The sequence below is a fragment of the Salvelinus namaycush genome, chromosome 22 (assembly GCF_016432855.1).
Source record: "Salvelinus namaycush isolate Seneca chromosome 22, SaNama_1.0, whole genome shotgun sequence".
NCBI classification, from domain to species: Eukaryota; Metazoa; Chordata; class Actinopteri; order Salmoniformes; family Salmonidae; genus Salvelinus; species Salvelinus namaycush.
The window spans coordinates 29,640,171-29,656,143 of NC_052328.1; positions in this window are offsets into that span (position 1 = coordinate 29,640,171).

Consider the following 15,973-nt stretch of genomic DNA (forward strand, 5'->3'; position numbering starts at 1 on the left):
CATCTGTTAGTGAGCATTTCTCCTTTGCCAAGATAATCTATCCACCTGACAGGTGTGGCATTTCAATAAACTGATTAAACAGCATGATCATTACACAGGCTCGCCTTGTGGTGGGGACAATAACAGGCCACTAAAGTGCCGTTTTGTCACGCAACACAATGACTCGGATGTCTGAAGTTTTGAGGGAGTGTGCAATTGGTATGCTGATTGCAGGAATGTCCACCAGCGCTGTTGCCAAATAATATTAATTTCTCTACCATAAGCTGCCTCCTATGTTTTACAGTAGTTTAGGGGATAGAGGGATAATGAGGTAAATTGTTACTTATACTACTGCGTTGATCTTGCATAAATAAGCTTGCGAGATTTGTGTGGTTGTACAAGCAGAGGCGGAAGCGAGACATCCTACTCGCTAATTTTTTTCCTGGTTACGTTCTTGAATCATACAGGCAATAAACTAAGCAGACCAGACCCAGCTGATATTACATTGGTGTCTATGGGATAGACGTTAAGCAGACCAGAACAAACTTTCTTTTCATTTGTAAGCGGCCTGAGTAAGACCTTCATTTATCCACCATCTATGGTACAAAGCTAACAATAGGAGGTAAGGCAGGCGGTCTGCTTATTGCTTCAACCCCTCGTGAACAGATTGATGCGAGTCGACCCTGTCGATTTGTCTCTTATGCTGGTAAATGTAGTAATGGATCAGAAAATGAAGACTTCAGGGTCAAAGATTCAGAATTGTCTGGAGAGTGCCCCCTACTGGCCAAACAGATTCCTGCTACATTCTCCTTTTAATACTGTTGAATGGTGTTCCCTTTGAATGAGTCTGAAAATATCCAAAATTACCGAATGCATTGAATGTTGAATTACTGAGGTGTTTTGTGGATAAACTATTGTCCTATATGATAATGGTCACATACACTGGTCCAGTGTGTATTTTCTCTTTGTAGACATTTATTTTGCTCTTATGACTTGAAAATGTCCACCTTAATTTCTCACGATGAGAGAAGACATAAATGAAAGGCTTCATTCTAATGAAGTTGAAAATATTTAAAGTGCTTTGTCAAAATGGTTCCATTGTGTTCACCAAGACTGAAGACCCTTGGTGTGAGCACAGAGCTGAACCAATGGTGCTACGATGCAGAGACTACTACTGCTGTAATTCATTCTGATTTGTCTTGGGCTATGCACTTTGTTGACAACATACCTGGCTCCTACCAGGTGACATGGAAAGGTCAGCATCCGCACCTTCTCATTACTGCTGTCCCCGATGTCTCAACACTAGGTCCCCCTGGGTTCTCTGTACACAAACTTGCTTCTGTCACATCCTTACATGGTCTCATCACTTATGCTGATGGCACTCAACTCTTTTTCACACTCCATACACGTATGATTTCTGTGTGGCTGGCAGACATCTCTGCTTGGATGTTGGCCCGCCACGTCAAGTTCAAACTCTACAACACAGCACTGCTATTCCTTCCTGGGGAAGGCGTGCCAGATCCAAGACCTCTCCATCACGGTTGACATACTCCATTGTTGTGTCCACCTTCCAGACTGTAAATAATCTCTGGCTTTGGTCACGCTGAACTGATGGTGCTACAATGCAGAGACTACTAATGCTGTAACACATTGATTCACAGAATAGTTCAACCTGTACATGTTTATTCAATTGTATGTCTCAGGCTCTGCACTCTCTTTGTTGTCAACTTGGCATGACAGGTGAAGTGAAACAATGTGAGCTTGTGAGATCCGGCTAGTTTAACGAGGCAAGCTTTTGATATAACATGGGTAGTCATAAAACAATGCAGCCTGACCTTCACCTCAGTCTGGCGAACACACAATACATCAGTAGCCTTGTGTGAGCCAGAACAGATCACAAGGTAGCAGCTTGATGTAGAAGTACACCCCCTGGACAGGACACTAGTCTATTGCGGATCCTTACCCCAAATCTAGCTTAATGCTGAGTGCCAAGCAGAGACGCATCAGGTTTTGTTTTTCAATTCTTTGGTATGACTCAGCCAGCGATTGAACTCGCAACCTTCCAATCTCAGTGCAGACACTAACAACAAGGCCACTGAGTTGTTACATTAGCTAGTTAGTTACAGTGTGGCATCCCTGGGACTATCGCTGACGATCAGGGTACTTCACCAGGACATCATTTTGTTAGTTGGGTAACCGCACCCAACCACCTACAATCTCATAATTTCAACAAAGGACAAAAAGTATGATATGTAGTTAAACATGAGAGAGAACCCCAGACTTCTTCTGGCACCACACACATTCAAATCAAATATATTTATAAAGCACTTCTTACATCAGCTGATATCTCAAAGTGCTGTACAGAAACCCAGCCTAAAACCCCAAACAGCAAGCAATGCAGGTGTAGAAGCACAATGGCTAGGAAAAACTCCCTCGAAAGGCCAGAACCTAGGAAGAAACCTAGAGAGGAACCAGGCTATGAGGGGTGGCCAGTCCTCTTCTGGCTGTTCCGGGTGGAGATTACAACAGAACATGGCCAAGATGTTCAATTGTTCATAGATGACAAGCAGGGTCAAATAATAATAATCACAGTGGTTGTCGAGGGTGCAACAGGTCAGCACCTCAGGAGTAAATGTCAGTTGGCTTTTCATAGCCGATCATTCAGAGTATCTCTACCGCTCCTGCTATCTCTAGAGAGTTGATAACAGCAGGTCTGGGACAGGCAGCACGTCCGGTGAACAGGTCAGGGTTCGATAGCCGCAGGCAGAACAGTTGAAACTGGAGCAGCAGCACGGCCAGGTGGACTGGGGACAGCAAGGAGTCATCAGGCCAGGTAGTCCTGAGGCATGGTCCTAGGGCTCAGGTCCTCAGAGAGAGAGAGAGAGAAAGAAAGAAAGAATTAGAGAGAGCATACTTAAATTCACACAGGACACCGGATAAGACAGGAGAAATACTCCAGATATAACAGACTGACCCTAGCCCCACGACACATACACTACTGCAGCATAAATACTGGAGGCTGAGACAGGAGGGGTCGGGAGACACTGTGGCGCCAGCCGACGATACCCCCGGACAGGGCCAAACATGCAGGATATAACCCCACCCACTTTGCCAAAGCACAACCCCCACACCACTAGAGAGATATCTTCAACCACCAACTTACCATCCTGAGACAAGGCCGAGTATAGCCCACAAAGATCTCTGCCACGGCACAACCCAAGGGGGGGTGCCAACCCGGACAGGAAGATCACGTCAGTGACTCAACCCACTCAAGTGACGCACCGCTCCTAGGGACGGCATGGAAGAGCACTAGTAAGCCAGTGACTCAGCCCCTGTAATAGGGTTAGAGACAGAGAATCCCAGTGGAGAGAGGGGAACCGGCCAGGCAGAGACAGCAAGGGTGGTTCGTTGCTCCACTGCCTTTCTGTTCACCTTCACACTCCTGGGCCAGACTACACTCAATCATAGGACCTACTGAAGAGATGAGTCTTCAAAAAGACTTTAAGGTTGAGACCGAGTCTGCGTCTCTCACATGGGTAGGCAGACCATTCCATAAAAATGGAGCTCTATAGGAGAAAGCCCTGCCTCCAGCTGTTTGCTTAGAAATTCTAGGGACAGTTAGGAGGCCTGCATCTTGTGACCGTAGCGTATGTACGGCAGGACCAAATCGGAAAGATAGGTAGGAGCAAGCCCATGTAATGCTTTGTAGGTTAGCAGTAAAACCTTGAAATCAGCCCTTGCCTTAACAGGAAGCCAGTGTAGAGAGGCTAGCACTGGAGTAATATGATCAAATATTTTGGTTCTAGTCAAGATTCTAGCAGCCGTGTTTTGCACTAACTAAAGTTTATTTAGTGCTTTATCCGGGTAGCCGGAAAATAGAGCATTGCAGTAGTCTAACCTAGAAGTGACAAAAGCATGGATACATTTTTCTGCATCATTTTTGGACAGAAAGTTTCTGATTTTTGCAATGCTACGTAGATGGAAAAAAGCTGTCCTTGAAACAGTCTTGATATGTTCATCAAAAGAGAGATCAGGGTCCAGAGTAACGCCGAGGTCCTTCACAGTTTTATTTGAGACAACTGTACAACCATCAAGATTAATTGTCAGATTCAACAGAAGATCTCTTTGTTTCTTGGGACCTAGAACAAGCATCTCTGTTTTGTCCGAGTTTAAAAGTAGAACATTTGCAGCCATCCACTTCCTTATGTCTGAAACACAGGCTTCCAGCGAGGGCAATTTTGGGGCTTCACCATGTTTCATCGAAATGTACAGCTGTGTGTCATCCGCATAGCAGTGAAAGTTAACATTATGTTTCCGAATGACATCACCAAGAGGCAAAATATATAGTGAAAACAATAGTGGTCCTAAAACGGAACCTTGAGGAACACCGAAAATTACAGCTGATTTGTCAGAGGACAAACCATCCACAGAGACAAACTGATATCTTTCCGACAGATAAGATCTAAACCAGGCCAGAACTTGTCCATGTAGACCAATAGGGTTTCCAATCTCTCCAGAAGAATATGGTGATCGATGGCATCAAAAGCAGCACTGAGGTCTAGGAGCACGAGGACAGATGCAGATCCTCGGTCTGACGCCATTAAAAGGTAATTTACTACCTTCACAAGTGCAGTCTCAGTGCTATGATGGGATCTAAAACCAGACTGAAGCGTTTCGTATACATTGTTTGTCTTCAGGAAGGCAGTGAGTTGCTGTGCAACAACTTTTTCAAAATGTTTTGAGAGGAATGGGAGATTTGATATAGGCTGATAGTTTTTTATATTTTCTGGGTCAAGGTTAGGCTTTTTCAAGAGAGGGTTTATTACTGCAACTTTTAGTGAGTTTGGTACACATCCGGTGGATAGAGAGCTGTTATTATGTTCAACATAGGAGGGCCAAGCAGAGGAAGCAGCTCTTTCAGTAGTTTAGTTGGCATAGGGTCCAGTATGCAGCTTGAAGGTTTATCAAATCAAATTTTATTTGTCACATACACATGGTTAGCAGATGCTAATGCGAGTGTAGCGAAATGCTTGTGCTTCTAGTTCCAACAATGCAGTAATATCCAACGAGTAATCTAACCTAACAATTTCACAACAACTACCTTATACACACAAGTGTAAAGGAATGAATAAGAATATGTACATAAAAAAATATATGAATGAGTGATGGTATAGATCGGCATAGGCAAGATGCAGTAGATGGTATAGAGTACAGTATATACATATGAGATGAGTAATGTAGGGAATGTAAACATATGAAGTGGCTAGTGATACATTTATTACATCAATTTTTCCATTATTAAAGTGGCTGGAGTTGAGTCAGTATGTTGGCAGCAGCCACTCAATGTTAGTGATGGCTGTTTAACAGTCTGATGGCCTTGAGATAGAAGCTGTTTTTCAGTCTCTAGGTCCCTGCTTTGATGTACCTGTACTGACCTCGCCTTCTGGATGATAGCGGGGTCAGAGGCCATGATTAGAGGCCATGATTATTTTCATCATTGTGTCAAGAGATATAGTACTAAAACACTTGAGTGTCTCCCTTGATCCTAGGTCCTGGCAGAGTTGTGCAGACTCAGGACAACTGAGCTTTGGAGGAATACACAGATTTAAAGAGGAGTCCGTAATTTGCTTTCTAATGATCATGATCTTTTCCTCAAAGAAGTTCATGAATTTATCACTGCTGAAGTGAAAGCCATCCTCTCTTGGGGAATGCTGCTTTTTAGTTAGCTTTGCGACAGTATAAAAAATATATTTTGGATTGTTCTTATTTTCCTCAATTAAGTTGGAAAAATAGGATGATCGAGCAGCAGTGAGGGCTCTTCGATACTGCACGGTACTGTCTTTCCAAGCTAGTCGGAAGACTTCCAGTTTGGTGTGGCGCCATTTCCGTTCCAATTTTCTGGAAGCTTGCTTCAGAGCTCGGGTATTTTCTGTATACCAGGGAGCTAGTTTCTTATGACAAATGCTTTTAGTTTTTAGTGGTGCGACATTGTGTAGCTACATATCAGGCCTATGAGGCTGTCTGAATGACCCTCTAGACTTCTCTTTGGAGACATTTCATTCTCTCCATTAGCATAGCAGTAAACACTAATCAAATATGCACATAATCAGTGCAGTTAGTGACAGATACCCCCTCAGGACCTCTGAGGTTTGCATTGCATTACAATGGCTCGTGTCCCAAAGAGTGTCATTTGGGACGTAAGCCAATGTTTTATAGGACTAGGGCACAAATAATAATATAATAGTAATCAATAGTTTTGCTCTTTATTTAGCCATCTCACATATAAAATCTTGTTTGTTCATAAAAAAATGTGAATAACTCACCACATGTTAATGAGAAGGGTGTGCTTGAAAGGATGCACATAACTCTGCAATGTTGGGTTATATTGGAGAGAGTCTCAGTCTTAAATCATTTTCCACACACAGTCTGTGCCTGTATTTAGTTGTCATGCTAGTGAGGGCAGAGAATCCACTCTTACATAGGTGCGTGGTTGCAAAGGGCATCAGTGTCTTAACAGCGCAATTTGCCAAGGCTAGAAACTCTGAGCTCAGCCCAATCCAGAAATCTGGCAGTGGCTTCTGATTAAATTAAATTTTCACAGAACTGCTTGTTGCAATTTCGATGAGGCTCTCTTGTTCAGATATCGGTAAGTGGACTGGAGGCAGGGCATGAAAGGGATAATCACAGCCTCAATTTTGTCCCGCACATTGCATATAGTTGCGGAGAGTCCCTGTAATCCTAGATTCAGATCAAAAGGCCAGTCGTGTGACAAACTCGTCATCGTGCAAGCGGTCAGACAAGTGAAAATTATGGTCAGTAAAGAAAACTTTAAGCTTGTCTCTCAATTTAAAAACACGTGTCAATAGTTTACCCCTTGATAACCATTGCATGTTGTAAAAGTGTTACATGGTCGCTGCCCATATCATTGCATAGTGCAGAAAATACAGGAGAGTTCAGGGGCCTTGCTTTAACAAAGTTAACCATTTCCACTGTAGTGTCCAAAACATCTTTCAAGCTGTCCGCCATTTCCTTGGCAGCAAGAGCCTCTCGGTGGATGCTGCAGTGTACCCAAGTGGCGTCAGGAGCAACTGCTTGCACGCACATTACCACTCCACTATGTCTCCCTGTCATGGCTTTTGCGCCATCAGTACAGAGACCAACACATCTTGACAACCAAAGTCCATTTGATGTCACAAATCTGTCCAGTATTTTAAAAATATCCTCTCCTGTTGTCCTGGTTTCCAGTGGTTTGCAGAAGAGGATGTCTTCCTTAATTGACCCCCCATAAACGTAACGGACATATACCAGGAGCTGTGCCAGGCCCGACACGTCTGACTCACCTAGCTGTAACGCACATAATTCACTGGCTTGTATGTAAAGCAGTAATTGTTACAAAACATCTCCTGCCATGTCACTGATGCATCATGAAACAGTGTTGTTTGATGAAGGCATTGTCTGTATAGTTTTTTGGGGCCTTTTCCCCCAGCATTGTCCCAGCCATATCTGCGGCAGCAGGAAAAATGATGTCCTCCACAATAGTATGGGCCTTGCCTGTCTTAGCCACTCGGTAACTCACCATATAAGACGCTTCTAGCCCCTTCTTATTAATGGTATCTGTTGCTTTTATACATGTCTTACTACTCGAAAGTCGTCTATTCTCGTTCAAAAAACTCTTGTGGCTTATTTTTAAAATGGGTCATGTTTCGTTTCTAAATATCTGCGCAAGTGTGACGGTTTCCCCCAAGAGAGTAACAGTTAATGTGATTGGATTTTAATTATTTGAATAGCTACCTGTATTTGACATTGAATTGTTATTTCGCTGAACACTAGATTGTTTAATTTAATTTTTGGCAGTGAAATGAGGCTACTCAGGCGATAAAAAAAAAAACTCACCCACATGTATAGCCCCGTTGGAAAATATAAATGGACTGCATTAAAATGTGAAAAAAAATGTGATTCACGCGTACCCAAGTTTGGGAATATCTGATCTAGAGTTTAGCGTTGATAAGAACACACAAAGGTTGTAGTAACAGAAGTTGCCACACGAGGGCTCTCTTTCCCTATCTGTCAGGGGCTGATACTTTGTAAAAGACACACAAACACACACACTCCCTCCCGGCAGCAGGCCTGTTTCAATATGCATGGCAATCCTCAGGAATAGCAGACAGAAAGGACAGAACCTGGGCCAGGGTTGTGGATGTGGAAGAAATACCCACATCCACAGTGTCACTGCAGCAACTCTCTGAAGCCTCTGTCAATAATATATTGAGCAACAGAACAATCACCACCCACAGTTTGACACACTTGGGATCCTAGTGGGAGAAGCACAACTCAGTAGTCAAAAGTGGCTTCCTATCCTTAACTGTCTCCTTTTCTTGTCTCCTTTCCTTTCGAATCAGCTTCCAGCACATTGCTTTCACCATTCCTTTGTTTATGGACCAATGCAGGAGAGAAGACTGTGAAAGGAAGCCAGATGGAGTAGAGCGTATACAAGGAGAGGAAGCCAGAATGAGAGGAGATGAGGAGAGGAAGTGGTGCTAGACTATTGAGATGCACCCTGGGTCTGTGGCAGCGCTGCTGCACGACAGAGACCAACAGCGGAGAAGTGAGACGTGTGTAAACTGCTGATTGGTAACGCTCTGGTGTCTGACTGCAGTCATTTCACTTGTCAAAACCTCCCCGTCGCCCTGTCTGTCCTTCTCAGTTTTCATTCAGTGTGTTGTGTCAATTGGAAAATATGCCACTTGTCTCCTCTGAGCGATGCGTTACTGTAGATTACCCTCTAGACAGTAACCACGTTTCCATCCCCAGTTTTTACGCTAGTAAAGTCATACCATGTAAAAAATAAAATCAGGATAGCTGTGATGGAAAAAGGACGTTTCGGTACAATTTGATAAATGCCGACAGATTATTTGCTCTATCAACATGGTCGGATCATTTTGTGTTGGTAAAATGAATTATGCAATAAATGGCAGTGGTAACACCTTTATGTGCAAATATTGATATAATAACCATCATATCGAAGTAAACTTGGAGTCACTCAATGAGTGGTCCTCCCACTACGACTCGGGAAACCATGTGGTTTATTAGGATACACATGAAATAAGTTATGATGAAGCCCCTGGGCCCAAGCCAATAAACATATATACAGTCTACAATACCGGTAAAAAATGTGGACACACCTACTCATTCAAGGGTTTTTATTTATTTGTACTATTTTCTATATTGTAGAATAATAGTGTAGACATCAAAACTATGAAATAACACATATGGAATCATGTAGTAACCAAAAAAGTGTTAAACAAATCAAAATATATTTCAAAGTAGCCACCCTTTGCATTGATGACAGCTTTGCACACTCTTGGCATTCTCTCAACCAGCTTCACCTGGAATGCTTTTCCAACAATCTCGAAGGAGCTCCCACATATGCTGAGCACTTGTTGACTGCTTTTCCTTTTTCCTTCACTCTGCGGTCCAACTCATCCCAAACCATCTCAATTGAGTTAAGGTCTGGGGATTGTGGAGGCAGGTCATCTGATGCAGCACTCCATCACTCTCCTTCTTGGTCAAATAGCCCTTACACAGCCTGGAGGTGTGATGGGTCATTGTCCTGTTGAAAAACAAATGATAGTCCCACTATGTGCAAACCAGATGGGATGGCGTATCGCTGCAGAATGCTGTGGTAGCCATGCTGGTTAAGTGTGCCTTGAGTTCTAAATAAATCACATACAGTGTCACCAGCAAAACAACCCCACACCATCACACCTCCTCCTCCGTGCTTCACGGTGGGAACCACACATGTAGTGATTATCCGTTCACCTACTCTTCTCACAAAGACACGGCTGTTGGAACCAAAAATCTCAAATTTGGACTCATCAGACCAAAGGACAGATTTCCACTGGTCTAATGTTCATTGCTCGTGTTTCCACTTGCCCAAGCAAGTCTCTTCTTCTTATTGGTGTCCTTTAGTAGTGGTTTCTTTGTAGCAATTCGACCATGAAGGACTGATTCACGCAGTCTCCTCTGAACAGTTGATGTTGAGATGTGTCTGTTACTTGAACTCTGTGAAGCATTTATTTGGGCTGCAATTTCTGAGGCTGGTAACTGTAATGAACTTATCTTCTGCAGCAGAGGTAACTCTGGGTCTTCCTTTCCTTTGTCGGTCCTCATGAGAGCCAATTTCATCATAGCGCTTGATGGTTTTTGCGACTGCACTTGAAGAAACGTTCAAAGTTCTTGAAATTTTCCGCATTGACTGACCTTCATGTCTTAAAGTAATGATGGACTGTCGTTTGACTTTGCTTATTTGAGCTGTTCTTTCCATAATATGAACTTGGTCAATTACCTATTAGGGCTATCTGCTGTATACCACCCCTACCTTGTTACAACACAACGGATTGGCTCAATCGCATTAAGAAGGAAAGAAATTCCAACAAATTAACTTTTAACAAGGCACACCTGTTAATTGAAATGCATTCCAGGTGACTACCTAATGAAGCTGGTTAAGAGAATGCCAAGAGTGTGCAAAGCTGTCATCAAGGCAAAGGGTGGCTACTTTGAAGAATCTCAAATATTAAATATGTTTGGATTTGTTTAACACTTTTTTGGTTACGACATGATTCCATATGTGTTATTTCATAGTTTTGATGTCTTCCCTATAATTCTATAATGTAGAAAATAGTAAAAATTAACAAAAACCCTTGAATGAGTAGGTGTGTCCAAACTTTTTACTGGTACTGTATATTATACAGTATATACAGTGCATTTGGAAAATAGTCAGACCCCTTTACTTTTTCCACATTTTGTTATGTTACAGCCTTATTCTAAAATGTATTAAATGGTTGTTTTTTCCTCATCAATCTACACACAATACCTCATAATCACAAAGCAAAAAAAGTTTTTTTAGAATTTAAAACTTAAATACTGGGCGCCAAAGACATGGATGTCGATTAAGGCAGCCCTCCGCACCTCTCTGACTCAGAGGGGTTGAGTTAAAGGCACCTAAAGGACTCTCAGACCATGAGAAACAAGATTCTCTGGTCTGATGAATCCAAGATTGAACTCTTTGGCCTGAATGCCAAGCGTCACGTCTGTAGGGAACCTGGCATCATCCCTACGGTGAAGCATGGTGGTGGCAGCATCATGCTGTGGGGATGTTTTTCAGCAGCAGGGACTGGGAGACTAGTCAAGATCGAGGAAAAGATGAATGGCACAAAGTACAGTACCTTGATGAAAACCTGCACTCAGGATGTTAGACTGGGGTGAAGGTTCACCTTCCAACAGGACAACGACCCTAAGCACACAGCCAAGACAACACAGGAGTGACTTTGGGACAAGTCTCTGAATGTCCTTGAGTGGCCCAGCCAGAGCCCAGACTTGAACCCGAGCTAACATCTGTGGAGAGACCTGAAAATAGATGTGCAGCGACGTTCCCCATCCAACCCGACAGAGCTTGAGAGGATCTGCAGAGAAGAATGGGAGAAACTCCCCAAATACAGGTGTGCCAAGCTTGTAGAATCATATCCAAGAAGACTCAAAGCTGTAATCGCTGCCAAGTATAATTGTCTGAATACTTATATAAATGTGATATTTCAGTTTTAAAAACCTGTTTTTGCTTTTGCCATTATGGGGGTATTGTTAGTAGATTGATGAGTACATTTAAAAAAAAATCCAGTTTCGAATAAGGCTGTAATGTAACAAAATGTGTAAAAAGTCAAGGGATCTGAATACTTTCCGAATGCACTGTATTAGGTAAGTAGTAGATATTTTTGTATTTATTTTTACTGCAAATGCCAACCACAGAAGGATTCAGGAGCCCATTCTCAATGAGTGTAGACAGCCTACTGCTGCCTGCCGCCGCTCTGCTAATCGTCAGAAGGGGGAGTGGAGGAGGTAGGAGGCCCACGTGGGTAACTGAGTGGCCCTGCCTTGATTGGGTAACTGATTAATATTATTATTATTTGTAATTCATAATGAATGAATGTGACGGGTCAATTGTGTGAGTCAGGGGCTGGGCCCAAGCCCATAGGCAGTGGTGGAAAAAGTACCCAATTATCATATTGAATAAAAGTAAAGATACCTTAATATAAAATGACTCAAGTAGAGGTGAAAGTCAGCCAGTAAAATACTACTTGAGTAAAATTCTAAAAAGTATCAAAAGTAAATGTAATTGCTAAAATGTACTTAAGTATCAAAAGTAAAAGTATAAATCATTTCAAATTCCTTATATGAAGCAAAGCAGCTGGCCACATTTTCTAGTTTATTATTTATTTACGGATAGCCAGGGGCACGCTCCAACTCGGACATCATTTACAAACAAAGCGTGTGTTTAGTGAGTCCGCCAGATCAGAGGCAGTAGGGATGACCAGGAATGTTCTCTAGATATGTATGTTAATTAGACCATTTTCCTGTCCTGCTAAGCATTCAAAATGTAACTAGTACTTATGTTTTTTTATTGTATTTTTTTATCCGACCACAGGAGCCCGCTCTCAATGTTCAAAATATACCAGAGAGCATAATTTAGCCACAGAGGATCAATAGTTAAAAAAAAACTAACTGTGGATAGAATGTTATCACATGCCATACAGGTAACTGCCAAAATATAGGAAACAGCAACATAAAACGTCTTGCAAGGGTGTTGGGCCACCACGAGCTGCCAGAACAGCTTCAAAGCTCCTTGGCATAGATTCTACAAGTGGACCTAAACCATACCAGGAAAATGCACCCCACACACCATAACATAAACCATGTATCCCTTGTTTAGTCAAGTGTTTCCTTTATTTTGGCAGTTACTGGTTGCCTACAGTCAGGAAGGCCGCAATGTGGGCAGCAAGCACGTCAAATATACAGCTTGTTGCGTTGCTGCCATAGAAATATAATCCATAGAAGGGTTTTGGAACCTCTTACCCTGGCAATTTGACTGTTAAACTCATGGGTACACTAGCAATGGATGCCAGTCCTGACTTGAATGGGAACGGCCATCTATGGATTATTTTTCTATGGTTGGTTGCAGCTGTCTGTTTACCTTTTGCAAATGTCAAAATATAATTGCGTGAAAAATGTACAGTTTGGAAAGCAAATGCCTGCCGCTGAAAAGAGAAGACTAATCTGTCTGTCCAACCATTAGAATTTTAAGGAACATCAGAATGCTGCACTTTATTTCTTCCGGTTACTGATAGGTATGCGCCCATCAAGAAACTGACTGTTAGAACTGCCAAATCATGGATAGATGATGAATTGAAAAACTGTATGGCTGAGAGGGATGAGGCAAAGGGAATAGAAAATAAGTTTGACTACACAGCAGACAGGCAAACATAGAGTAAATTGAGAAATCACGTAACTAAACTAAACAAAAAGAAGAAGAAACTATACTATGGAACAAAGATAAATGACATAAAGAATGATAGTAGAAAGCTGTGGAGTACTTTAAATGAAATTCTAGTCAAGAAAGCAAATTTAGCTCCATCTTTCATTGAGGCAGATGGCTTATTCATAACAAAACCCTTTGATATTGCTAACCACTTTATTACATTTTTTGTTGACAAGATTAGTAATCGTAGGTAGGACATGCAAACAACAAATGCTGAGTCTTCATATTCATGCATAATAGACCAAATAATGAAAGACAAGCACTGTAGTTTTGAGTTCCACAAAGTGGGTGTGGAAGAGGTGAAACAGTTGTTGCTATCTATAAATAAGGACAAACCTGTCACGATCGTCTTGCGAAGAGAGTGAGGACCAAAATGCAGCGTGTTCAAAATACATCTTCTTTTATTTCAGAAGAGAGAAAAACCAAGAAACGAACAACTATACAAAAACTAACAAAATAACAAACTGACGACCGTGAAGCTATACATATAAATAGTGCTGACACAAACACTACACATAGACAATTACCCACAAATGCATGATGCCCATGGCTGCCTTAAATATGGCTCCCAATCAGAGACAAATGAAAGACATCTGTCTCTGATTGAGAACCACTCAGGCAACCATAGACATACCTAGACACATTCACTCAACCATAGACATACCTAGAAACATTCACTCAACACAAACTCATACACTACACCCAACACCCCCTTTACCATATAACCACCCAACATGACAAAACACAAACATTCCCCATGTCACACCCTGACCTAACTAAAATAATAAAGAAAACAAAGAATACTAAGGCCAGGGCGTGACAAAACCACCTGGTACCGACAACCTGGATGGTAAGTTGCTGAGGTTGGCAGCGGAATACATTGTGACTCCTGTTTGCCACATTTTCAATTTAAGCCTAGAAGACGGTGTGTGCTCTCAGACGTGGAGTGGGGCAAAGGTCATTCCGCTACCCAAGAATAGCAGAGCACCCTTTAAATGTTCAAACAGCCGACCAATCAGCCTGTTACAAGTGCTTAGCATAGAGCTTAGCACTTAACATAGAGCTTGAGTCAGTTTTAGAATGGGTAACTAGCAAATGGCAGGTGCTAAATATCTCAAAAACTAAAAGCATAATTTTTGGGACAAATCACTCACTCAACAATAAACCTAGTTTAGATTCATTAATGGATAATGTGCCTTTTGAGAAAGTTGAGGAGACTGAACTGCTGGGTGTAACCCTAGATAGCAAGGTGTCATGTTCAAAACATGGGAAGAGGTCTGTCCATGATAGGGCGTTGCTCTGCCTTCTTGACATCTCAGTCGACCAGACAGATCCTAAAGGACCCTCGTTTTGTCGCACCTGCTCTACTGCCCAGCTGTGTGGTCATGAGCGGCAAAGAAGGACACAGGTAAATTTCAGTTGGTACAGAACAAAGCAGCACGTATCGCACTTAGATATACACGGAGGGTGAATGTCAGTAACATGCATGTCAATCTCTCCTGGCTCAAAGTTGAGGAGAGATTGACTGCATCACTACTGGTCTTTGTGTGAGGTATTGATGTGTTGAAGGTACTGAACTGTCTGTTCAAGCAGTTGGCACACAGTTCAGACACTCATCTGTACAACACAAGACATGCAACCAGAAGTCTCTTCACAGTCCCCAGGTCCAGAACAGAGGCTGGGAAACGCACAGTATTAAATAGAGCCGTGACTTCATGGAACTCTCTGCCAGCCCAGGTAACTCAAGATAGCAATAAAACTAGCTTAAAAAAAACAGATTAAAGAGCACCTTACTGCACAAAAGGGACTGTGAAGAGACACAGCCATGTGATATATCTTGTATTGTAATGTTCACTGTACTATGTATTGGACCTACATGTTGGATGCATGTACTAATTAATTTGTAGGCTATGTGTGACATTTTAAATGTATTTCAGTCCTTGACTAATAATGTTCTGTAGTATGTATAATGTCATGTTTCATGTGGACCCCAGGAAGAGTAGCTGGTGCTTTTGCAGTGGCTAATAGGGATTGTAAAGAGTACCAAATACCAAAAACGTCCAATTTCTTGCGAACAGCTAAACTGTTTTTCAAAGTACCTCATCTTGAGATAGGCTATTGCCAAGAGCAGTGGATCAGCCATCACCGTGAGTAGTAGCCTATGGCCACAGGAGGTTGGTGGCACCTTAATTGGGGAGGACGGGCTCGTGGTAACAGTTGGAGAGGAATAGGTGGAATGGTATCAAATACGTCAAACACATGGTTTGATTCCATTCTATTCGCTCCGTTACAGCCATTATTATGAGCCGTCTTCCCCTTAGCAGCCTCCACTGCCTACGGCTTCATGTTCATCATTAGGTGAATCAGTGTGCCACTGGACATTTTATTTAGTAGCCTACTGTAGCCTATAATAAATAAATATATATATATATAGCACCAGTCAAAAGTTTGGACACACCTACTCATTCAAGGATTTTTCTTTATTTTTACTATTTTCTACATTGTAGAATAATAGTGAAGACATCAAAACCATGAAATAACACATATGGAATCATGTAGTAACCAAACAAGTGTTAAACAAATCAAAATATAGTTTATATTTGAGATTCTTCAAAATAGCCACCC